Raw genomic sequence first — 26,843 nt, 5'->3', positions numbered from 1 at the left:
TCAATATCACAGAATAGGGCACAGGTATTACAAGTGAAGTGCTACTGATAGTTCAGGGTGCGCTATCAATGTCACAACAGGATAGGGCACAGGTATTACAAGTGAAGTGCTACTGATAGTTCAGGGTGTGTTATCAATGTCACAGGATAGGGCACTGGTATTACAAGTGAAGTGCTACTGATAGCTCAGGGTGCACCATCAATATCACAGAATAGGGCACAGGTATTACAAGTGAAGTGCTACTGATAGTTCAGGGTGCGCTATCAATGTCACAGGATAGGGCACTGGTATTACAAGTCAAGTGCTACTGATAGTTCAGGGTGCGTTAGCAATGTCACAGGATAGGGCACTGGTATTACAAGTCAAGTGCTACTGATAGTTCAGGGTGCGCTATCAATGTCACAGGATAGGGCACTGGTATTACAAGTCAAGTGCTACTGATAGTTCAGGGTGCGCTATCAATGTCACAACAGGATAGAGCACAGGTATTACAAGTGAAGTGCTACTGATAGTTCAGGGTGCGCTATCAATGTCACAGGATAGGGCACTGGTATTACAAGTGAAGTGCTACTGATAGTTCAGGGTGCACCATCAATATCAAAGAATAGGGCACAGGTATTACAAGTGAAGTGCTACTGATAGCTCAGGGTGCACCATCAATATCACAGAATAGGACACAGGTATTACAAGTGAAGTGCTACTGATAGTTCAGGGTGCATTATCAATGTCACAGGATAGGGCACTGGTATTACAAGTCAAGTGCTACTGATAGCTCAGGGTGCGCTATCAATGTCACAGGATAGGGCACTGGTATTACAAGTGAAGTGCTACTGATAGCTCAGGGTGCACTATCAATGTCACAGGATAGGGCACTGGTATTACAAGTGAAGTGCTACTGATAGCTCAGGGTGCGCTATCAATGTCACAGGATAGGGCACTGGTATTACAAGTGAAGTGCTACTGATAGCTCAGGGTGCACTATCAATGTCACAGGATAGGGCACTGGTATTACAAGTGATGTGCTACTGATAGTTCAGGGTGCATTATCAATGTCACAGGATAGGGCACTGGTATTACAAGTGAAGTGCTACTGATAGCTCAGGGTGCGTTATCAATGTCACAGAATAGGGCACTGGTATTACAAGTGAAGTGCTACTGATAGCTCAGGGTGCGCTATCAATGTCACAGAATAGGGCACTGGTATTACAAGTGAAGTGCTACTGATAGCTCAGGGTGCGTTATCAGTGTCACAGAATAGGGCACTGGTATTACAAGTGAAGTGCTACTGATAGCTCAGGGTGTACTATCAATATTATTAAAATACATGTTTTAACTGATATAAAGAAAAGTGGTAAATGACAGTGTTGGACTGGGCTCAAAAATGTGTGTCTGTGTTCTTGTGTGTATTTGTACATGTGTGTATGCAGATAGATAGATAGATAGATAGATAGATAGATAGATAGATAGATATAAATAAATTAAAACACGTTATACTATGTAAACAAGAAAAGTTATATATTTTTTAAGAGTACCTTCAGCTTAGTGTTCGATACCTGATTTTTTTAACGTACCCCATAAAAGTCTAGGTAAGGGATTAGTGTAGCAGTGCTATCGATCCCCCAGACGTTGGAACACCCAAGGCTTTAGCTCAAGTGCTAACATTTTACTTTCAATATGGAAGTAAAAGTGGTAGCACTATGGATTGTGCTCTAGAAATCTTAACGCACCATAGCACTACCATGTTTATACTCCACTTGTAAACTAAGCCAAAATGCAATAAGGACACTGTGCACAATTATAATTGATAGCCACCATATTATCTGTGTGGAAACCTCCAAAGATAGGAATATATATTCAATATATAGCAATTCCCTTTAAATAATAACCACTCAGTAATATTATTCATCTCACCTCAAAGCAAACAGAGAGGCAACATGGTGTTTATTTTTCAAGCAATCAAATTCATCCCAACCAAAGGTCTGCTGATATATTCACAAGTAACATTAAATAAGCTCTCAAATTATATTACTTCCAAACACTGAAATGTCTTAAAATATATTTATTGCAATTTTTTAACAAAAACTATGTTACTCATACATAACTTTTTTGAATTTTGTACTTTATATTTAAGTGTATGGTCACCAGGAGTTTTATAACAAGTGGATGCTGAATACAATGTAATAATTATACATCTGTCAAAAGATTAATATTGTTATTTTTATTATGCCCTTCCATATTAATTGAACATTAGGTATTGAGAAATTATAAGCAAACATTAAAAATGATTACTCAAAACAAAAGAATAATTTTCCTTGTTTGAAAATAGGTTGTAGAATTCAGAACATATAGCTTGGAAGCAAAATCAAACTAGAGAAATAATTAGTATACTTATGTGTTGCACATGTCAAGGGCTGGATTTAGAGAAAACCTTAAAAAACAATGTACTGTAAAATGAGTTTCCCCTTGGATTTACTTATTATACCAACTGGAGAGTATAAAATGCCTGGGAAATTGTCCATTTATGTTTATTTTTGCATACAGATAGCTGTATATTTTTTTACCATAAAATGGTCTGGGCTTGCAAGGAGATCAAACCTCCTTATCCTATCACTCTATTCACATATGTGCTTCCTTATCTTATATCTGTACTTCTACCAAAGCCCATTATTTTAAGAGAACAATAGAAAAGGAACATTTTAATTCTTATATCTTCCACCTCCCACTGTGAGTGTAACATACCGGTTGCTGCCAACAATTTCAGGACCGACCATATATATATACAATTTCTAAAAGTAACAATATTGGTAGATCCAAAAATAGTTGTGTGCTGAAAAGATGGAGAGCAAAGTACATGAACTATTTTCACTGCCAAAGAGACCCGTGACTCACATTTTGGCATACATTATTATTTAATTTAAGTTCCCTTGAAGCTGTTAGCAGAATACATTAATGTTACAAACACTTCCAAATAATTATTTGTTGTGGTTAAAGCTGGTTAAACACATAGGTAAAGTCACCCTAATGCTTATGAGCAGGAAGTCTCGAGTGGGGCATTTGTAAATTCCATTCCTGATTGGTTCACTGGTAATTTCCTACTTCCCATTGCTTGTTTAAACACATATACCTCATTTACAATCTTTCTGATATTGTTTCTCGATTTAAAACATTTGTTTTCTAATGATATTTCGAATGATCACAATACTAAATTGATTCAGCCCCTAAAAAGCCTTAGGGAAAAATGAGTATTTAACTGCAATCCTCTCAAAAATGTGTTGTTTTTTCTGTTGTTGAAGTTGTTGTAATTGGGATCAAACTAGGAATCAAAACAGAAACTGAAACTGACAAATACAATTAGTTCTTCACACCTGTAATGATTCCATTCCATGTGTTTGAGTTGATCCCTTTGTTTGTAAGGAAAGTATTCATTTACATATGTAAAATTAACCATTTGTAATCTGAATCATCCAAAACAAACTAAATGCCATTTCTATATAACCAAGATGGATTTACTGGGTATGGTTGCTCAATAATTTTATTTACACTTTTAATATTTGAAAATAAATTTTTGAGAAAACACCATCAGTGAGGGAAAATATTTTCCATAAGAGGAAAGTGGCTACAACTTATATGATTTTCTATAAAGGAATTGTAACAGATCTCATACTGTATACACTGATGGTGCTAAGATGCAATGTTTAAAGTATCCCCAAAAGTTCCAAACCGCACTGTACAGAACGAGGTGAGGCCGGCCTTTTTCAACTGATGGACAGAGTTTGCTCACACGAACCTGTCTGCCTGGGATCGCAAAATGTGGGAAGTGTATTGCAGCCCTCTGTTCGCGCTAGCCCAATGATGTGTAAGTAGGGGGTTGTAAATCCCCCCGGAATGAATGTACCCGGGTGATTTTTATTTGCCTACATAACCAGTCTATCTCAAGGCACTCAGGGGTGTTTGGCCTGTGAGCCATTTACTCTACCATGCAATAAATATTGCTACAATTTCTTAGCATATCTTTAAAAAAATAAATGTGTGTTGTTTGAAGAAAGGACAAAACTGTAACTTGTAGAAACAATAACATAAAATGAATTTGAATAACATAAAAGTAATTCCTTTGATACATGTGGCGCAGTGTTGGATTTTTTTGCTCACATGCTAACTGCGCTCAAAGTAAACATTTAACATGGGCAGGTTAGCGTGCATATTACAAGTTGAAAGTAAAAAGCTAACGTGCTAGCAAAACCCGATGCATGCTAGCTTCAGGATTTCAGATATTGTAACTGGTTATTTATCGCACGCCCGCAAACAGGTGAATTTGCCCATTTGCGGGAGCTCAATAAATTAGCGCTCCACTTGTAATCTAGCCCTAAATGTCAGCAATGTTATTTTCAGGATTTCACATGAATCTTTGAGTCTGATGTTCAGTTTAGTTTCTACAGACCAAATCTAGAAGAAAAATATCTACAGTGCAATTTGTTTATATTCAAAGGGATAGAGATTTTTCTATCCTGAATTAAATTGCTGCTTTAATGAGAGGGCACCTTGTGCAGCATTTTGTGTGTTTATTAGCTGTGCAAGGAACACATGAAAAATGAAAGACCAAAGGGAAAAAAACAGATTTAATTGCATGGTTGACATTTGCATATGCTGTCAAAAGATCACGCTCTAGTCAAGTTAAAAAAAAGTTCTTGATTGAAGCACAGTTTATTTATAAACAGATTGCCATGAGGTTAGTTTAGTAGCCTGATGTTACAGAGTGATGTGCTCAATTATTGTACAGTATATAAGCAGCAGTTTGATGCTACCTGCAATGTGCTTTGTTGTATAATCTCAGCTTGGATCAACTATAAAAAAAACAGCCAAAAAACATTCTGAATCTGTGAATCAGTTTTGTTTTATTCTCTTACCACACTGCATGCTAGTACTCCCTTGCAGACAAATGGTTAAAATTGCACCATAAATTCCTTCATACCTGAAGCTTTTAGAACATCTAAAATGTCAGGTTTTGCAAATCTATTGTTCATCTAACAGTTTTATATAAGTCACAGTCTTTGGAGTTTATCATGATGACCTAAGACTACTCAGGTATTAGTTTTTCTATACCTATATTGCAAGTCACATGTGCTAGTTCATTAGTTAAAAATACAATGCACCATTTTCACGTCTTAACCATGTAGCTACTTATAGTTTGGTTACTTGTGAGGCAGCTGGTATGCTTCAATTGATGCTATTCTTTATTTGCTAGTGGCAATGGATATTAGGCATGTTCACAGACAAAAAAATAATAGTTTCTGATAAATCATTCAGCATGAAAAATAAATAACATAATTTATGTAAGAACTTACCTGATAAATTCATTTCTTTCATATTAGCAAGAGTCCATGAGCTAGTGACGTATGGGATATACATTCCTACCAGGAGGGGCAAAGTTTCCCAAACCTCAAAATGCCTATAAATACACCCCTCACCACACCCACAATTCAGTTTAACGAATAGCCAAGAAGTGGGGTGATAAAAAAGTGCGAAAGCATATAAAATAAGGAATTGGAATAATTGTGCTTTATACAAAATCAAAACCACCACAAAAAAAGGGCGGGCCTCATGGACTCTTGCTAATATGAAAGAAATGAATTTATCAGGTAAGTTCTTACATAAATTATGTTTTCTTTCATGTAATTAGCAAGAGACCATGAGCTAGTGACGTATGGGATAATGATTACCCAAGATGTGGATCTTTCCACACAAGAGTCACTAGAGAGGGAGGGATAAAATAAAGACAGCCAATTCCTGCTGAAAATAATCCACACCCAAAATAAAGTTTAATGAAAAACATAAGCAGAAGATTCAAACTGAAACCGCTGCCTGAAGTACTTTTCTACCAAAAACTGCTTCAGAAGAAGAAAATACATCAAAATGGTAGAATTTAGTAAAAGTATGCAAAGAGGACCAAGTTGCTGCTTTGCAAATCTGATCAACCGAAGCTTCATTCCTAAACGCCCAGGAAGTAGAAACTGACCTAGTAGAATGAGCTGTAATCCTCTGAGGCGGAGTTTTACCTGACTCAACATAGGCAAGATGAATTAAAGATTTCAACCAAGATGCCAAAGAAATGGCAGAAGCTTTCTGGCCTTTTCTAGAACCGGAAAAGATAACAAATAGACTAGAAGTCTTTCGGAAAGATTTAGTAGCTTCAACATAATATTTCAAAGCTCTAACAACATCCAAAGAATGCAACGATTTCTCCTTAGAATTCTTAGGATTAGGACATAATGAAGGAACCACAATTTCTCTACTAATGTTGTTGGAATTCACAACTTTAGGTAAAAATTCAAAAGAAGTTCGCAACATCGCCTTATCCTGATGAAAAATCAGAAAAGGAGACTCACAAGAAAGAGCAGATAATTCAGAAACTCTTCTGGCAGAAGAGATGGCCAAAAGGAACAAAACTTTCCAAGAAAGTAATTTAATGTCCAATGAATGCATAGGTTCAAATGGAGGAGCTTGAAGAGCCCCCAGAACCAAATTCAAACTCCAAGGAGGAGAAATTGACTTAATGACAGGTTTTATACGAACCAAAGCTTGTACAAAACAATGAATATCAGGAAGAATAGCAATCTTTCTGTGAAAAAGAACAGAAAGAGCAGAGATTTGTCCTTTCAAGGAACTTGCGGACAAACCCTTATCTAAACCATCCTGAAGAAACTGTAATATTCTCGGTATTCTAAAAGAATGCCAAGAAAAATTATGAGAAAGACACCAAGAAATATAAGTCTTCCAGACTCTATAATATATCTCTCTAGATACAGATTTACGAGCCTGTAACATAGTATTAATCACAGAGTCAGAGAAACCTCTTTGACCAAGAATCAAGCGTTCAATCTCCATACCTTTAAATTTAAGGATTTCAGAACCTGATGGAAAAAAGGACCTTGAGACAGAAGGTCTGGTCTTAACGGAAGAGTCCACGGTTGGCAAGAGGCCATCCGGACAAGATCCGCATACCAAAACCTGTGAGGCCATGCCGGAGCTACCAGCAGAACAAACGAGCATTCCTTCAGAATCTTGGAGATTACTCTTGGAAGAAGAACTAGAGGCGGAAAGATATAGGCAGGATGATACTTCCAAGGAAGTGATAATGCATCCACTGCCTCCGCCTGAGGATCCCGGGATCTGGACAGATACCTGGGAAGTTTCTTGTTTAGATGAGATGCCATCAGATCTATTTCTGGAAGTTCCCACATTTGAACAATCTGAAGAAATATCTCTGGGTGAAGAGACCATTCGCCCGGATGCAACGTTTGGCGACTGAGATAATCCGCTTCCCAATTGTCTATACCTGGGATATGAACCGCAGTGATTAGACAGGAGCTGGATTCCGCCCAAACCAAAATTCGAGATACTTCTTTCATAGCCAGAGGACTGTGAGTCCCTCCTTGATGATTGATGTATGCCACAGTTGTGACATTGTCTGTCTGAAAACAAATGAACGATTCTCTCTTCAGAAGAGGCCAAAACTGAAGAGCTCTGAAAATTGCACGGAGTTCCAAAATATTGATCGTTAATCTCACCTCCTGAGATTCCCAAACTCCTTGTGCCGTCAGAGATCCCCACACAGCTCCCCAACCTGTGAGACTTGCATCTGTTGAAATTACAGTCCAGGTCGGAAGCACAAAAGAAGCCCCCTGAATTAAACAATGGTGATCTGTCCACCACGTTAGAGAGTGTCGAACAATCGGTTTTAAAGATATTAATTGAGATATCTTTGTGTAATCCTTGCACAATTGATTCAGCATACAGAGCTGAAGAGGTTGCATGTGAAAACGAGCAAAAGGGATCGCGTCCGATGCAGCAGTCATAAGACCTAGAATTTCCATGCATAAGGCTACTGAAGGGAATGATTGTGACTGAAGGTTTCGACAAGCTGCAATCAATTTTAGACGTCTCTTGTCTGTTAAAGACAGAGTCATGGACACTGAATCTATCTGGAAACCCAGAAAGGTTACCCTTGTCTGAGGAATCAAAGAACTTTTTGGTAAATTGATCCTCCAACCATGATCTTGAAGAAACAACACAAGTCGATTCGTATGAGATTCTGCTAAATGTAAAGACTGAGCAAGTACCAAGATATCGTCCAAATAAGGAAATACCACAATACCCTGTTCTCTGATTACAGACAGAAGGGCACCGAGAACCTTTGTAAAAATTCTTGGAGCTGTAGCTAGGCCAAACGGTAGAGCCACAAACTGGTAATGCTTGTCCAGAAAAGAGAATCTCAGGAACTGATAATGATCTGGATGAATCGGAATATGCAGATATGCATCCTGTAAATCTATTGTGGACATATAATTCCCTTGCTGAACATAAGGCAAGATAGTCCTTACAGTTACCATCTTGAACGTTGGTATCCTTACATAATGATTCAATATTTTTAGATCCAGAACTGGTCTGATTTGAATAAAACCACATCCCCTGTTCCGGAACTGGAACTGGCATAATTACTCCAGCCAACTCTAGATCTGAAACACAATTCAGAAATGCTTGAGCTTTCACTGGATTTACTGGGACACGGGAAAGAAAAAATCTCTTTGCAGGAGGTCTCATCTTGAAACCAATTCTGTACCCTTCTGAAACAATGTTCTGAATCCAAAGATTGTGAACAGAATTGATCCAAATTTCTTTGAAAAAAACGTAACCTGCCCCCTACCAGCTGAGCTGGAATGAGGGCCGCACCTTCATGTGGACTTAGAAGCAGGCTTTGCCTTTCTAGCAGGCTTGGATTTATTCCAGACTGGAGATGGTTTCCAAACTGAAACTGCTCCTGAGGATGAAGGATCAGGCTTTTGTTCTTTGTTGAAACGAAAGGAACGAAAACGATTATTAGCCCTGTTTTTACCTTTAGATTTTTATCCTGTGGTAAAAAAAGTTCCTTTCCCACCAGTAACAGTTGAGATAATAGAATCCAACTGAGAACCAAATAATTTGTTACCCTGGAAAGAAATGGAAAGTAGAGTTGATTTAGAAGCCATATCAGCATTCCAAGTCTTAAGCCATAAAGCTCTTCTAGCTAAAATAGCTAGAGACATAAACCTGACATCAACTCTGATAATATCAAAAATGGCATCACAGATAAAATTATTAGCATGCTGAAGAAGAATAATAATATCATGAGAATCATGATTTGTTACTTGTTGCGCTAAAGTTTCCAACCAAAAAGTTGAAGCTGCAGCAACATCAGCCAATGATATAGAAGGTCTAAGAAGATTACCTGAACACAGATAAGCTTTTCTTAGAAAGGATTCAATTTTCCTATCTAAAGGATCTTTAAACGAAGTACCATCTGACGTAGGAATGGTAGTACGTTTAGCAAGGGTAGAAATAGCCCCTTCAACTTTAGGGATTTTGTCCCAAAATTCTAACCTGTCAGACGGTACAGGATATAATTGCTTAAAACGTTTAGAAGGAGTAAATTAATTACCCAATTTATCCCATTCTTTGGAAATTACTGCAGAAATAGCATTAGGAACAGGAAAAACTTCTGGAATAACCACAGGAGATTTAAATACCTTATCTAAACGTTTAGAATTAGTATCAAGAGGACCAGAATCCTCTATTTCTAAAGCAATTAATACTTCTTTAAGTAAAGAACGAATAAATTCCATTTTAAATAAATATGAAGATTTATCAGCATCAATCTCTGAAACAGAATCCTCTGAACCAGAAGAGTCATCAGAATCAGAATGATGATGTTCATTTAAAAATTCATCTGTAGGGAGAAAAGTTTTAAAAGATTTTTTACGTTTACTAGAAGGAGAAATAACAGACATAGCCTTCTTGATGGATTCAGAAACAAAATCTCTTATGTTATCAGGAACATTCTGCACCTTAGATGTTGAAGGAACTGCAACAGACAATGGTACATTACTAAAGGAAATATTATCTGCATTAACAAGTTTGTCATGACAATTAATACAAACAACAGCCGGAGGAATAGCTACCAAAAGTTTACAGCAGATACACTTAGCTTTGGTAGATCCAGCACTAGACAGCGATTTTCCTGTAGTATCTTCTGACTCAGACGCAACGTGAGACATCTTGCAATATGTAAGAGAAAAAACAACATATAAAGCAAAATTGATCAAATTCCTTAAATGACAGTTTCAGGAATGGGAAAAAATGCCAAAGAACAAGCTTCTAGCAACCAGAAGCAATGAAAAATGAGACTTAAATAATGTGGAGACAAAAGCGACGCCCATATTTTTTAGCGCCAAATAAGACGCCCACATTATTTGGCGCCTAAATGCTTTTGGCGCCAAAAATGACGCCACATCCGGAACGCCGAAATTTTTGGCGCAAAATAACGTCAAAAAAATGACGCAACTTCCGGCGACACGTATGACGCCGGAAACGGAAAAGAATTTTTGCGCCAAAAAAGTCCGCGCCAAGAATGACGCAATAAAATGAAGCATTTTCAGCCCCCGCGAGCCTAACAGCCCACAGGGAAAAAAGAGTCAAATTTTTGAAGGTAAGAAAAAATGAATAATTCAAATGCATAATCCCAAATATGAAACTGACTGTCTGAAAAATAAGGAAAGTGAACATTCTGAGTCAAGGCAAATAAATGTTTGAATACATATATTTAGAACTTTATAAACAAAGTGCCCAACCATAGCTTAGAGTGTCACAGAAAATAAGATTTACTTACCCCAGGACACTCATCTACATGTTTGTAGAAAGCCAAACCAGTACTGAAACGAGAATCAGCAGAGGTAATGGTATATATAAGAGTATATCGTCGATCTGAAAAGGGAGGTAAGAGATGAATCTCTACGACCGATAACAGAGAACCTATGAAATAGACCCCGTAGAAGGAGATCACTGCATTCAAATAGGCAATACTCTCCTCACATCCCTCTGACATTCACTGCACGCTGAGAGGAAAACCGGGCTCCAACTTGCTGCGGAGCGCATATCAACGTAGAATCTAGCACAAACTTACTTCACCACCTCCATCGGAGGCAAAGTTTGTAAAACTGAATTGTGGGTGTGGTGAGGGGTGTATTTATAGGCATTTTGAGGTTTGGGGAACTTTGCCCCTCCTGGTAGGAATGTATATCCCATACGTCACTAGCTCATGGACTCTTGCTAATTACATGAAAGAAATTTTGTTTTGTTCAAGATTATTTTATGGGGTCATTCATTTTATCTGAATTTTGACATTATTAATTTGGATATTCATTAAACCCTTATCTTCTGATAGCAGAGGAGCAGCTGAAAAGTAACTTTAATAAAGTTAAAGTAGTAGTAGTGCTACAAGCCAGCAACAGTACAAAAGAGTGTTTTTTTTAATTATTTTATATAGTGTCAGGATTTGCTAAAAACAAAACTGAAATTTACATACTTTTTGCTGGCACAGGAATCTGAAATTGATGTATATTGTTACTGAATTGTGCAAATTGTAACTTCTTTGTTTAAACCCAAATATACATGTCTAATCCTGTGTCATCTTCAGAAATGGCTTCTATTACAGAGCAGACTGATGTGCCTTATTTAACACTCAAAGGTTTTAATCTTCAGAATGTTTTCGTAGGTTGTGAAGGGCCCTTGCAGAGATCCCTTGTTGAATTCACATCCGTCCATACTGAGCAGTAATCAGTCCTTATGTTTATTTGCCCTCTATCCCTGCAAGGAAAAAGAAACATAATGAAACAAGGCCTTTATTTAAATAAAAGTTTTGTAACATTCGATTAACTTATGCGTTAAAGTATGAGGTGTTAAAACCTTTTAAGGAACACAACTGCTGTACCTTTAAATTTTGTAGTGTATCACTGAATAATGTGAAATCCTTTATAGGGAAAAGGATTCAGTAAATATAAAGTGAAGTTTAGTAAAGGATTAACTCTGTATATTACTTCATATACAAAGATCTCTAGTTTATACTCCTAAACTAGAGATAAATAACAGAAAACAAAGTCCAGGAATTATGCAGCAAATAAAGTAATACTCAGGTAATACTGAAATAATTAAACTTTAAATTAGAGGAAGTATTTGATAATCAGTCCTTTGAATGAATGAATCTGTACTTTTCAGGCTTGAGAAACAGTCTTTATATTATTCAAGCAATTCAGATACTTTAAATATAATGTCTTTGTTTACCTTGCTTGCTTGCTCTTTTATTCTCACCCCTAACCGCTGTGGTCCCAGATCTGTTAGAAGTTGCAGGAGGCTGTAGCCGATAGTTGTTAGTAGAATCTGGAGGTAGTTTCTATCGGTAGTACAGGAGCTGCAGCGGTCTCTCTGTGAGAGGAGGAATAAGGAGATATTACTCTTACCGCGATCGGTAGTGTCTGACGTCACAGAGGGGAGGAGAATGTAGAGCCGTTGGTCCGGTCCGGTCTGTTTGCCGATTCCTTACAGGCAACGATCAAGGCAAGGAAGTGAAAGATGTTTTGTCTGAGAAGTCCGGATACAGCTTGCAGGTATTAAGCGGTTAGAAGGAATAAGTAGATCTGTGGATAACCATTTAACTCGTTGTAGTATTCCCAAGCTGCACAAGATAAGCAGGTTATGAGGCTTCTGTAAGTTGAAAAAACAACAATGACTTATTTGTTAAGATAGCGTTAGTAAGCTTAAATATTCCCCAATAGATTCAGGAAATCTGGAACAGGTAGGCTGCAGGTAAAATTACTAAGCAATGAGTAAAAGGAAGTGGTTAGGTTTTAAAGGTGTTGCCGCCAATCAGATTGTTCCTCTAACTTAAAGGGACAGTGTGGAATCCTGACATGACCCCCCCTTCAAGGCAGCTGTTCCACAGCTGTAGGTCTAGGACGGTCCGGATGTCTGCGATGAAAGATAGAGAGTTACCTAGGGGCTCTGAGGTTAGAAGCCGGTTCCCAGGTATCATCATCAGGGGAGTAGTTTTTCCACCGGACTAAATATTGAAGTTCACCCAAATGGTATCTGGAATCTAGTATCGAGTGGACTTCATACTCATCAGGGTCCAAGGTCTGTGGCAATGGAGGTAGAATTGCAGTAGTCTGTCTCGTACTCACATAAGGTTTCAGAAGAGATACATGGAAGGTGGGATGGACTTTGATACTGTCAGGTAGTTGAAGGGTAACAGCGTTGTTATTGACAACCCGTATTATGGGAAATGGTCCAAGGAATAAGGTTGCCAACTTTTTACTGGGTATCTGTAATTTTAGATTCTTGGTGGATAACCAAACCTTATCTCCAATCTTATAGGAAGGAGGAACCCTTCTACGAAGGTCATAATAGGATTTCTGTACGGTTTGTGCTTTTTTGATATTGTTATGGATGAAGGTAAAATTGTCCAAAAGAGAATTCTGAAAATCTTCAACAAGGGGTGAATTAGTAATCTCTTGAGAACTTATATTGATCGGTGGATGAAAACCATAATTTGCGTAAAAAGGAGTGAGTTTAGTTGAGGAATTTAAGGAATTATTGTAAGCAAACTCAGCCATTGCAATAAATTTCATCCAGTCGTTTTGGTGATAAGAACAGAAACACCTTAAATATTGTTCCAACCATTGGTTAAGACGTTCAGCCTGTCCGTTGGTTTGAGGGTGGAAAGCTGTGGTGTATCTATGTTCAATGCCTGTTATTTTACAGAGGTTCCTCCAGAAATGTGAGGTGAATTGAGAACCCCTGTCAGTTGTTAGAATTGGAGGGATACCATGGAGTTTGACGATGTTATTGATGAAAAGATGAGCTGTTTCGGAAGAAGTTGGCAGCTTATGATACGGAATAAAGTGAGCCATTTTTGAGAAGATATCTATTACTACAAATATGGTGTTTTGATTATTCGAGATAGGCAAATCAACGATAAAGTCCATTGATAAATGGTGCCAAGGTCTAGTGGGAGTAGGTAATGGCATGAGTAGGCCATATGGAGGTCTTTTTTTCTGATTTTGAGGTAGTACAGATCAAACAAGTTTGGATATAATCTTGTATAGTCTTCTGCATATTTGGCCACCAGAAATCCCTTTTTATTAATTCAGTTGTACGCAAGATTCCTGGATGTCCCGCTAGAGGAGTGTCGTGGAATGTTTTGAGAATTTGTGATCTCATTGCTTCAGGAACATATAGTTTCTCTCCATGATAGTAATCATTTTCTCTCTTAATGAGTGATTGATGTGGAGGATTTGGTTCTTGATTTGTAAATTTCCTTATATCTTCAAGGAATAGGTTTGTGAAACCAATGAACTGTTCCGTAGGAATGATAGGGAAATTGTTGTTAAGGTCTTGAGGTTTGTCTGGTAATCGTGACAGGGCATCGGCTTTGCCATTCTTACTTGCTGGTCTATATATGATATTAAAATTAAACCTAGCAAAATAGAGGCTCCAACGAACCTGTCTTGCAGATAAAGTTTTGTTGCATTGTAAATATTGGAGGTTTTTGTGGTCAGTATAGACTTTAATAGGGAATGTAGTACCCTCCAACAGATGTCTCCAATGTTCGAAAGATTGTTTAATGGCCAAAAGTTCTTTTTCCCCTATGGGGTAATTTCTTTCTGCCGGAGTCATCATTTTGGAAAGGAATGAAACAGGGTGAATAGGGCTATTAAGTGTTTCTTGTTGCGACAGTACTGCTCCTAAAGCAAAATCTGAGGAGTCCACTTCTAGTATATAGGGTAGATTTGAGTTTGGGAATTTCAATATGGGAGCGGTGGTGAACTGTTTTTTTAATGTTGTAAAGGAAGCAGAAGCTTCGGCGTCCCAATGATAAGGAATTAAAGTGCTGGTTAAATGTGTAAGAGGTTTTGCAATTTTCGAATAATCCTTTATAAATTTTCTATAGTAATTGGCAAATCCTAGAAATTTTTTAAGCTCTTTTTTGTTTCTGGGAGTAGGCCAATCTTCTACTGCTTCAACTTTTTCTTTTTGCATTTCTATTCCCAGAGGTGAAATGTTTTAACCAAGGAAAGAAACTTTGTTTGGATGAAAAAGACATTTTTCCAATTTAGCGTACAATTTGTTCTCTCTTAACCTTTCTGACATGTTCAATGTGTTCTGTCTTATTGTTTGAATAAATGAGTATGTCATCCAGGTATACTACAAGGCAAGTATCCAAAAGATCACGAAAGACATCATTAATAAAATGTTGGAAAGTGGCGGGTGCGTTGCACAATCCAAAAGGCATGACTAGATATTCGTAGAGCCCATATCTCGTTCTGAATGCTGTTAACCATTCGTGTCCTTCCTTTATGCGAACCAAATTATAAGCTCCTCTCAGGTCTAACTTGGAGTAGATAGTGGCTTGTGAAAGACGTTCGATTAATTCCGGTATTAATGGAAGGGGTTACCTGTTTTTTATGGTTCTCTTGTTGAGCTCACGATAGTCTATTATTGGTCTGATAGTTGAATCTTTGTTGCGGACAAAAAACATCCCTGCTCCTGCTGGGGAAGTTGAAGGTCTTATAAAGCCTTTCCTTAGGTTGTCGAGATATTGTTTTAGGTAGTCTAATTCAGGTTGGCTCATAGGATAGAGATGTCCGTATGGGATGCTGGCCCCAGGTTGTAGTTCAATGGGACAATCGTATGGTCGATGAGGAGGGAGGTTCTCCGCTTCCGTTTTACTGAACACATTGTGGTATTGTTCATATTCTTTAGGTAAGGTTTCTTCTAGGGAATCAACCTGTAAGATTAAAGGCTCTGGAATACATTGTTTCTTACAATACGTAGAGGGGAAAGTAATTGTGAAAGGATCCCAATTTATGTGTGGATTATGAAGTTTGAGCCAGCTAATACCGAGGATAATAGGGAATTGAGGTGAAGGAATCACATCGAAAGACAGAAATTCTGTGTGTCCTAAAAAAGACATAAGAAGTGGTTCTGTGTGATGTGTAATAGGTCCCGTGGGAATAGTTGAACCATCAATGACACGTACACAAATAGGTTTTGTTTTGCAAATTAAAGGAATTTTATTAGAAACTACAGTGTGATAATCTATGAAGTTTCCATAAGCCCCAGAATCAATGATGCCATCAACCTTCAGTTGTCTTTGGTGCCACTGTAGAGAGATAGATAAAATGTTAAAAGATGATTGGTTGGTAGTCTGTATTGAGGTATTAAGATATATAAACTTACTTCTTTTGGATTTTTGAAGTAATGGACAATCTTGCACGGTATGCATTGGATTTGCGCAATACATGCATAAACTTTTAACTCTCCTGCGGAGCCTTTCTTCTGGAGTTAAAGGTCCTCTGAGCACTCCTATCTCCATAGGTTCAGAAACAGGTTTAGTAGTAGGAGTGAAATTATGAACCTGGGGATAATTTGATGTCTTAGGACGATTCTCTGAAGAGTAATGTTCTGCTCTGCGTTCACGTAATCTTCAATCCATTTGGACAGAGGATCTCATCAGGGCATCTAATGTTTTGGACAATTCAAAACGTGCTAATTCGTCTTTCAGGTTGTCAGCTAGTCCTAGACGGAACTGGTTCCTTAATGAGATTTGGTTCCATTGGGAATCAGCTGCATACATCTTAAACTCTGTGATGTAGTCCTCCACATGTCTTTTCCCTTGTTTTAAGTTCCTCATGGAGGCTTCTGCTGTAATCTGGACATCAGAGTCTTGATATAGCTCATCCAATGCTGTAAAAAAATCTTCTAACGATCCTAACAAAGGATCATCATTCTCACAAAGGTTGTCTGCCCAGGTCCTGGGTTCCCCTCTGAGAAAAGAGATGGTGCTTAAAACTTTTACTCTCTCGGTGGGGTATGTCCTGGGTCTGAGGTTAAATAATAATTGAGAGGAATTTTTAAATTGTCTATATAGCTTTCTATTCCCTGAAAAAGTCTCAGGCATAGACACCTGTGGTTCTGGAGAAATCTCTTGTTGAGAGGTTTTTACTGCAATTGAATCTCTTATAATGGTTCTTAAGGATTGATTTTCAACCTGTACATCACAAACTGCTTGAGTAAGTTGGTCTACCTTTTGGGAAAGGTTGTAGACAATTTGTGGGAGGTCAGCTGGTTCCATATTTTTAGGCTTAGTAATTATATGAGGTGTTAAAACCTTTTAAGGAACACAACTGCTGTACCTTTAAATTTTGTAGTGTATCACTGAATAATGTGAAATCCTTTATAGGGAAAAGGATTCAGTAAATATAAAGTGAAGTTTAGTAAAGGATTAACTCTGTATATTACTTCATATACAAAGATCTCTAGTTTATACTCCTAAACTAGAGAGAAATAACAGAAAACAAAGTCCAGGAATTATGCAGCAAATAAAGTAATACTCAGGTAATACTGAAATAATTAAACTTTAAATTAGAGGAAGTATTTGATAATCAGTCCTTTGAATGAATGAATCTGTACTTTTCAGGCTTGAGAAACAGTCTTTATATTATTCAAGCAATTCAGATACTTTAAATATAATGTCTTTGTTTACCTTGCTTGCTTGCTCTTTTATTCTCACCCCTAACCGCTGTGGTCCCAGATCTGTTAGAAGTTGCAGGAGGCTGTAGCCGATAGTTGTTAGTAGAATCTGGAGGTAGTTTCTATCGGTAGTACAGGAGCTGCAGCGGTCTCTCTGTGAGAGGAGGAATAAGGAGATATTACTCTTACCGCGATCGGTAGCGTCTGACGTCACAGAGGGGAGGAGAATGTAGAGCCGTTGGTCCGGTCCGGTCTGTTTGCCGATTCCTTACAGGCAACGATCAAGGCAAGGAAGTGAAAGATGTTTTGTCTGAGAAGTCCGGACACAGCTTGCAGGTATTAAGCGGTTAGAAGGAATAAGTAGATCTGTGGATAACCATTTAACTCGTTGTAGTATTCCCAAGCTGCACAAGATAAGCAGGTTATGAGGCTTCTGTAAGTTGAAAAAACAACAATGACTTATTTGTTAAGATAGCGTTAGTAAGCTTAAATATTCCCCAATAGATTCAGGAAATCTGGAACAGGTAGGCTGCAGGTAAAATTACTAAGCAATGAGTAAAAGGAAGTGGTTAGGTTTTAAAGGTGTTGCCGCCAATCAGATTGTTCCTCTAACTTAAAGGGACAGTGTGGAATCCTGACATAAAGATATTCTTTTTCACTATGCTCAAGTCTAAGTAATTTGACAGTTATCCCTGTAGTGCGTGATTCTACTTGATTAGTATCTGCAATTATTTGTCACCATGTGTATTGTATATGTAGGGCCAGATTACAAGTGGAGCACAAAATATCACTTTAGCGAGGGCGATATTTGCACTCCACTTCGTAATACTAGCAAATGCAAATGTGCGCTGGTATTACAACTTAGGTGCAATACGAAGGCAGCCAATGGAAGCCTCATTCCCATGCCATCAGACACAGCATGAGAACCTAGACTAATAAAAAATCTAAAAAAAAAATTACAGAGTGAGCGCTAATTAATATCAGCTAAAGGTAAATAAGGAATAATTGACACGAACACTACTTGCTAAATTCAACATATACAACAGTATTTAATTGGCTCTTTTCTTTTTAAATGGTAAGAGTCCACAGCTGCATTCATTACTTTTGGGAAATACAGAACCTGGCCACCAGGAGGAGGCAAAGACACCCCAGCCAAAGGCTTAAATACCTCCCCCACTTCCCTCATCCCGCAGTCATTCTTTGCCTTTCGTCACAGGATTTGCGATATTGGCCGAGGGGTCTCGCCTCTATGGTAGGGTGGTTTCCGTTGCTTTAATTCCCTTCTCTCCTAGAGTGGAGGATGGGTTCTTTTTGAACCCTGGTAAGGCTCCTGTTCGTTGTTGGATTCTGATATTTAGATGCTGGGGGTCTGAAAAAACTCTTCTTTTGGGAAGTGTTCCTCTTTATGGGAGACAGCAGTGTAGGGGGTCTCATATACGAGCACAAAGTCTGTCCTGACTAACGTTAGCATGCCATTTTTGGTAGCGGTCAGAGTTCTACTCGGGTGTGTTGCTCTTTGTACATCCATCCTTTTTTTCTCCAGGGGTCTGGGACTGTTGTCTTCAGTCTTTGACTAGCCTCTCGGGGGCAGGTAGAGGTCCTTGTCTTTTCGGTCGGGTACTCTTCATGGGAGTCAAGAGCCACAGAGCTGGCTCCTCGGAGGCTGTTTGGGCTCTGCAGACTCTGGGGCTGAGTGGTCTCTAGCTCGTCTTTGCTGGTTGTGTAACTGATATTCATTTACCTGTGCTTCAGATTTTTAACTGTGTCGTTTATTCTTTTTATAGGATGTCGGGTAATTTCAGGCTGGGGTGCCTTTCGAAGGGGCCGCCTTTTTGTACCCACCCTTTGTTTGCATTTAGTGACCTAGCTTGGGTATTGTTTTCCCAAAAGTAATGAATGTAGCTGTGGACTCTTCTTGTTTAAGAAGAAAAACATAAATTATGCTTACCTGATAATTTTCCTTTCTTCTGACGGGAAGAATCCACATCTCCCGCCCGCGTTTTTTCTATGAGGGGCAGTTATTTTTTGTTCTTCTGGCACCTTTTTTTCCACCCTGTGGACTCTTCCCGTCAGAAGAAAAGAAAATTATCATATAAGCATAATTTATGTTTATAAAAACTATTTACTAAAAAGGCAGCATTTAAAATTATTTTTATCTCCTAAAAATACCATCATAAAATTACAATTCATATAGGATAACAATATAGAGTGCACACTCTTAAAAACATGTAAAAATAAAAAGGGGGGTCTTCCCTGTGTAGTTTTAATTTGGTGGGGCTGTAGCCACAAATATGTAATGTTATTATTGATCTTTATTCGGAGGATCACAAAAATGATATGGCTTGCACCTTCTGCTCTGAAGGCTCACTGAAAGGACACTTTTATTATGTGTTTATACTTGCACTGAGTGCTAGCATCCGACACTTTAAGCTCTCCTGTATGCAGCTTGTTGTCTGTGATTTCTGTTATCTCTTTCCCCAGGTTCCTTTATGCAGTCAGAATCTCCTTAGGACTGAAAGGTTACTGTATTAGCAGCTTTTTTAATCCGGTCCCTAATTGTGTAGGTGATCCGGTCTTTAATCACAGCTTAGGGGTCATTCCAGAAAGACACAATAGTTTTCTTTAAGCAGTATTTTTTTCCTTTTTGCAGTCTTGGAGTCTCTAGCACTTTTAAACTAGTGCCTAAAAGGAGTTCAATCAGAATGTTGTAATTAGTTTATTTCTCTCCTTGTAGATCTTTGTAACAGTCGGACAGATTCCGAGTTTTGCATTATGAGTGGCTCGGGAATATTTTGCAAGTTATTTCCACTGCTCACCTTTAATAGCGCTGCTATTACAGGTTTTCCAAAAACCTGCGTTTGCGGGTAATATGGCAGAGTTGAGCTCCATACCGCACACAAATACCAGCGCTACTTTGAGCTGGTTTTGCGTGTTTCTGCATGATTTCCCCATAGACATCAATGGGGAGAGCTGGCTAACAAAAAGCCTAACACCTGCAATAATGGAGCGTAAAGCTCCGTAACGCAGCCCCATTGATTCTATGGGGAAAGAAAATTTATGTTTAAAACTAGCACCCTAACATAAGCCCCGAGTCTAAACACCCCTAATCTGCCGCCCCTGACATCGCCGCCACCTATATTACACTTATTAACCCCTAATCTGCCACCCCGACATCGCCGCCACCTACCTACACTTATTAACCCCTAATCCGCTACCCCCAACGTCGCCTCCGTCGCCGCTATACTAAAGTTATTAACCCCTAAACCTCTGGTCTCCCACATCACTAACACTAAATAAATATATTCTATATATATATAATCTAATAGCCCTATCAAAATAAAAAAGCCCCCCAAAATAAATTAAAGGGTAAAAAACAGCCAATAGATTGTGAGCTCAATCTTATTGGCTGATTGGATCAGCCAATAGGATTAAAGCTCAACCCTATTGGCTGATTTCATCAGCCAATAGGATATTTTACCCTTTAATTCCGATTGGCTGATAGAATTCTATCAGCCAATTGGAAATTCAAGGGACGCCATCTTGGTGATGTCATTTAAAGGAAACTTCATTCTTGAAGAGTCATCAAAAGAAGAGGATGCTCCGCGCCGGATGTCTTGAAGATGGAGCAGCTCCGCGTCGTAAGGATGAAGATAGAAGATGCCGCTTGGATGAAGACTTCTCCCGGATTTGTTGAGGACTTCTTGCCGCTTGGATGAAGACTTCTCCCGGCTGGATAAGGATGGATGTCTGATCTTCAAAAACTGTAAGTGGATCTTCAGGGGTTAGTGTTAGGTTTTTTTTAAGAGTTTATTGGGTGGGTTTTCATTTTAGATTAGGGACTTTGGGCAACGTAAAAGGGCTATGTCCTTTTAAGGGCAATGCCCATCCAAATGCCCTTTTCAGGACAATGGGGAGCTTAGGTTTTTTAGGTAGTTTTTTTTTGGGGGGGTTGGTTGTGTGGGTGGTGGGTTTTACTGTTGGGGGGTTGTTTATATATTCTTTTAAAAGGTAAAAGAGCTGATTTCTTTGGGGCAATGCCCTGCAAAAGGCCCTTTATTTTGTTTTTTGTTTTATTTTGATAGGGCTATTAGATTAGATGTAATTAGTTTAAATATTTGATCATTTCTTTTTTATTTTGTGTAATTTAGTGTTTATTATTTTTTGTAATTTAGATAAATGTATTTTGTTAATTTAATTTATTTAATTTTAGTGTAATGTTAGGTTTAACTGTAAAACAGGTTAGCTTTTATTTCACAGGTAAATTTGTATTTATTTTGACTAGGTAGCTAGTAAATAGTTAATAACTATTTACTAACTAGTCTACCTAGTTAAAATAAATACAAACTTACCTGTGAAATAAAAATAAAACATAAGCTAGATACAATATAACTATTAGTTATATCGTAGCTATCTGACACCTAGATTTAGAGTTCTGCGGCCAAAGGGGTGCGTTAGCTACGCGTGCTTTTTTCTGGCCGCACCTTTTAAATACCTCTGGTATTGAGAGTTCACAGAATGGCTGCATTAGGCTGCAAAAAAGGAGCGTAGAGCATATTTAACGCAACTTCAACTCTCGATACCAGCGGTGCTTACGGACGCGGCCAGCTTCAAAAACGTGCTCGTGCACGATTCCCCCATAGAAAACAATGGGGCTGTTTGAGCTGAAAAAAAACCTAACACCTGCAAAAAAGCTGCGTTCAGCTCCTAACGCAGCCCCATTGTTTGCTATGGGGAAACACTTCCTACGTCTGCACCTAACACTCTAACATGTACCCCGAGTCTAAACACCCCTAACCTTACACTTATTAACCCCTATTCTGCCGCCCCCGCTATCGCTGACCCCTGCATATTATTATTAACCCCTAATCTGCCGCTCCGTAAACCGCCGCTACTTACATTATCCCTATGTACCCCTAATCTGCTGCCCCTAACACCGCCGACCCCTATATTATATTTATTAACCCCTAATCTGCCCCCCACAACGTCGCCTCCACCTGCCTACACTTAATAACCCCTAATATGCTGAGCGGACCGCACCGCTATTATAATAAAGTTATTAACCCCTAATCCACCTCACTAACCCTATAATAAATAGTATTAACCCCTAATCTGCCCTCCCTAACATCACCGACACCTAACTTCAAACATTAACCCCTAATCTGCCGACTGGAGCTCACTGCTATTCTAATAAATGTATTAACCCCTAAAGCTAAGTCTAACCCTAACACTAACACCCCCCTAAGTTAAATATAATTTAAATCTAAACCGATCTGTTCTGATCAGCCAATAGAATGCAAGCTCAATCTGATTGGCTGATTGGATCAGCCAATCGGATTGAACTTGATTCTGATTGGCTGATTCCATCAGCCAATCAGAATATTCCTACCTTAATTCCGATTGGCTGATAGAATCCTATCAGCCAATCGGAATTCGACGGACGCCATCTTGGATGACGTCATTTAAAGGAACCGTCATTCGGCGAGTAGGCGTCGGGAGAAGAGGATGTTCCGCGTCGGCTTGGAAGAAGATGGCTCCGCTCCAGAAGGAAGAAGATTGAAGATGCGGCTTGATAGAAGACTTCATCCCGATGATGGACTTCCGACTTCAGCCAGATGATGGATTTCTTCAGCCGACGCTTGGATCCAGACTTCAGCCCGAGGATGGACGTCACTCTTCAGCCCCCCCGCTTGGGCTTGGATCAACACTTCCGAGGACCGATCGGTGAACCTGGTATGGTGAAGATAAGGTAGGAAGATCTTCAGGGGCTTAGTGTTAGGTTTATTTAAGGGGGGTTTGGGTTAGATTAAGGGTATGTGGGTGGTGGGTTGTAATGTTGGGGGGTATTGTATGTGTTTTTTTTACAGGCAAAAGAGCTGAATTCTTTGGGGCATGCCCCGCAAAGGGCCCTGTTCAGGGCTGGTAAGGTAAAAGAGCTTTGAACTTTTTTAATTTAGAATAGGGTAGGGCATTTTTTATTTTGGGGGGCTTTGTTATTTTATTAGGGGGCTTAGAGTAGGTGTAATTAGTTTAAAATTGTTGTAATATTTTTCTGATGTTTGTAAATATTTTTTAATTTTTTTGTAACTTAGTTCTTTTTTATTTTATGTACTTTAGTTAGTTTATTTAATTGTATTTATTTGTAGGAATTGTATTTAATTAATTTATTGATAGTGTAGTGTTAGGTTTAATTGTAGATAATTGTAGATATTGTATTTAAATAATGTATTGATAGTGTAGTGTTAGGTTTAATTGTAGATAATTGTAGATATTGTATTTAATTAATTTATTGATAGTGTAGTGTTAGGTTTAATTATATCTTAGGTTAGGATTTATTTTACAGGTAATTTTGTTATTATTTTAACTAGGTAACTATTAAATAGTTCTTAACTATTTAATAGCTATTGTACCTGGTTAAAATAAATACAAAGTTGCCTGTAAAATAAATATTAATCCTAAAATAGATATAATATAATTATAATTTATATTGTAGCGATATTAGGGTTTATTTTACAGGTAAGTATTTAGCTTTAAATAGGAATAAGTTATTTAATAAGAGTTAATTTATTTCGTTAGAATAAAATTATATTTAACTTAGGGGGGTGTTAGGGTTAGGGTTAAAATTAGCTTTAGGGGGTTAAAAAATTTATTAGAGTAGCGGTGAGCTCCGATCGACAGATTAGGGGTTAATACTTGAAGTTAGGTGTCGGCGATGTTAGGGAGGGCAGATTAGGGGTTAATACTATTTATTATAGGGTTATTGAGGCGGGAGTGAGGCAAATTAGGGGTTAATAACTTTATTATAATAGCGGTGCGGTCCGCTCGGCAGATTAGGGTTAATAAGTGTAGGCAGGTGGAGGCGGCTTTGTGGGGGGCAGATTAGGGGTTAATAAATATAATATAGGGATCGGCGGTGTTAGGGGCAGCAGATTAGCGGTACATAAGTATAACGTAGGTGGCGGTCGGCAGATTAGGGGTTAAAAAAATTTAATCGAGTGGCGGCAATGTGGGGGTACCTCGGTTTAGTGGTACATAGGTAGTTTATGGGTGTTAGTGTACTTTAGAGCACAGTAGTTAAGAGCTTTATAAACCGGCGTTAGCCCAGAAAGCTCTTAACTACTGACTTTTTTCTGCGGCTGGAGTTTTGTCGTTAGATTTCTAACGCTCACTTCAGCCACGACTCTAAATCCCGGAGTTAGAAAGATCCCATTGAAAAGATAGGATACGCAATTGACGTAAGGGGATCTGCGGTATGGAAAAGTCGCGGCTGGAAAGTGAGCGTTAGACCCTTTCCTGACTGACTGCAAATACCGGCGGTAGCCCAAAACCAGCGTTAGGAGCCTCTAACGCTGGTTTTCACGGCTACCGCCCAACTCTAAATCTAGGCCTGAGGTTTTATTTTACAGATAAGTATTTATTTACTTTTAAATAGGAATAATTTAGGTATTAATTATAATTTTTATTTGGGATTATTTTAATTATGTTAAAGTTAGTGGGTGTTAGGGTTAGGGTTATGTTAGTGTTAGGGTTAGGGTTAGGTTTATGGGTTAATAACTTTAGCATAGTGATGGCGACATTGGGGCAGCATATTAGGGGTTAATAAGTATAGTTAGGTGGCAGCGATTTTGGGGGCAGCAGATTAGGGGTTAATAACAGTAATGTAGGTTGTAGCGATGTTAGGGACCGCAGATTAGGGGTTAATAAGTGTATGTAGGTGGCGATGACATTGGGGGCAACAGATGAGGGTTTAATAATATTTAACTAGTGTTTACGATGTGGGAGTGCAGCGGTTTAGGTGTTAATAGGTAGTTTATGGGTGTTAGTGTACTTTATAACACTTTAGTTATGAGTTTTATGGTACAGCTTTGTAACGTAATACTCATAACTACTGACTTTCAGGCGGCGGTACAGATTTTGTAGTTATGGGCTGTACCTACTCACTTTTTGGCCGGACAGGCAAACTCGTAATACCGGCGCTATGGAAGTCACATTGAAAAAGGACTTTTTAAAAAGTGCGGTAGTTACTTTGCGTGACGGCCAAAAAAGTGTGCGGTACAGCTATACCTTCAAGACTCGTAATACCAGTGGTAGTGAAAAAGCAGCGTTATGAGGCTTTTTCCCTCATAACGCAAAACTCGTAATCTAGCCGAGTGTTTGTGCTCCAACAGGTAAACAGTCCAGCAGCAGCTAATCTGCTGGACTGTTTTCCTTTTGGAGCACAAACACTGTATATTATCTAACCAATGCTGACCATATCAGTGGGCCACGTGACACATGCATTGTTTCACAGGCACTGCATGTTGACTTCTCTTGATTTTTTTTTCTTTTCTTTTTTTACCCTGGGAGCTTATTTATGATACAAGCAAGTCCACAAAGTCTATAGCATTCTTTTATCAGGATACAAGTATTTACACAGTGATGCTGAGACAAGATAGCCCTTTTAAGAACCAGAATTTCACATAACAGCTTGGAGTAAAAACCAAAAGGAGACTTTCAAAGTTCCGGAGCAGCAGCCAGCTCAGTGTAAATGCAAGGAGGAGGAGGAGTTTTATTGCTCAGTATGCAGCTTCCGTGATTCCAGCTGAGCTGGTGACGTCACAAGCATTTGTAATGTTGTTGCGGTTTGATCTGGCAGAGGCAAAAGTGATATCCTTACGGTATAGCTTGCAAGTAACAGAAAACAAAGTGGGTACCTGATTCCTTCTGTACAAGAGTGGGTAGAATCTCCCTGTAAGCTGTTATTTCCAGAACAGCTGATGTCCAATTTTAGAACCGCAAGTTGATGAAGTGTAGGATCCGGTAGTACTGCAGGATAAAGAGAGTAGAGAACTCTACACCCTAGTAACTAGTAATAAGCAGAATTAGGAAGGTTAACACAGCATAACTTTCACAAATTTGCAATTCTCAGCAATGGCTCAAGATAATGCAGCTGACAGGTTGCAAAGCTAGCAAAACACTAAGCACAATGCTTAGAGAGGAAGTTACCTGTAAAGGTAAAGTGGGCAGGTCCAATTGGACAAACAGGAGAATTAAAGGAGAAGTACACAATTAAACAGAATTTGTGACATGACCCCCTCCCCGAACAAGCTGATCCTCAGCTTGCAGTCTAGGTCGGTCGGGATTCCTCCGATGAAACAAGGTGACAAGCCACTCCCGGAGCCCTCCACAACTATATAAACGTATTAATCCCTATCCCGCTGCTCCCAGAGCCCATCATAACTCGAATAAAGTTATTAACCCCTAAACCGCCGCTCCCGTAGCCCACCACCACCTACATTATGTTATTAACCTCTAATCTGCCAACTCCTACACCGCCGCCACCTACATTACATTTATTAACCCCTAATCTGCCGCCCCCACGTCGCCGCCACTATGCTAAATGTATTAACCCCTAAACCTAAGTCTAACCATAACCCTAACACCCCCTAACTTAAATATAATTTAAATAA

The 26,843-nt window shown here is 38.7% G+C and overlaps 1 protein-coding gene across 1 annotated transcript in view; it reads left to right on the top strand.

Moving 5' to 3' along the window:
* LOC128640533 (VPS10 domain-containing receptor SorCS1-like) overlaps window positions 1–26,843 on the top strand; it is a 1,407,808-nt gene that overhangs the window by 858,834 nt on the left and 522,131 nt on the right.

This window comes from Bombina bombina, chromosome 9 (genome assembly GCF_027579735.1).
Source record: "Bombina bombina isolate aBomBom1 chromosome 9, aBomBom1.pri, whole genome shotgun sequence".
NCBI lineage: Eukaryota > Metazoa > Chordata > Amphibia > Anura > Bombinatoridae > Bombina > Bombina bombina.
The sequence above is the reverse complement of the archived record's forward strand: the minus strand, read 5'-3'. Positions and strand labels throughout refer to the sequence as shown.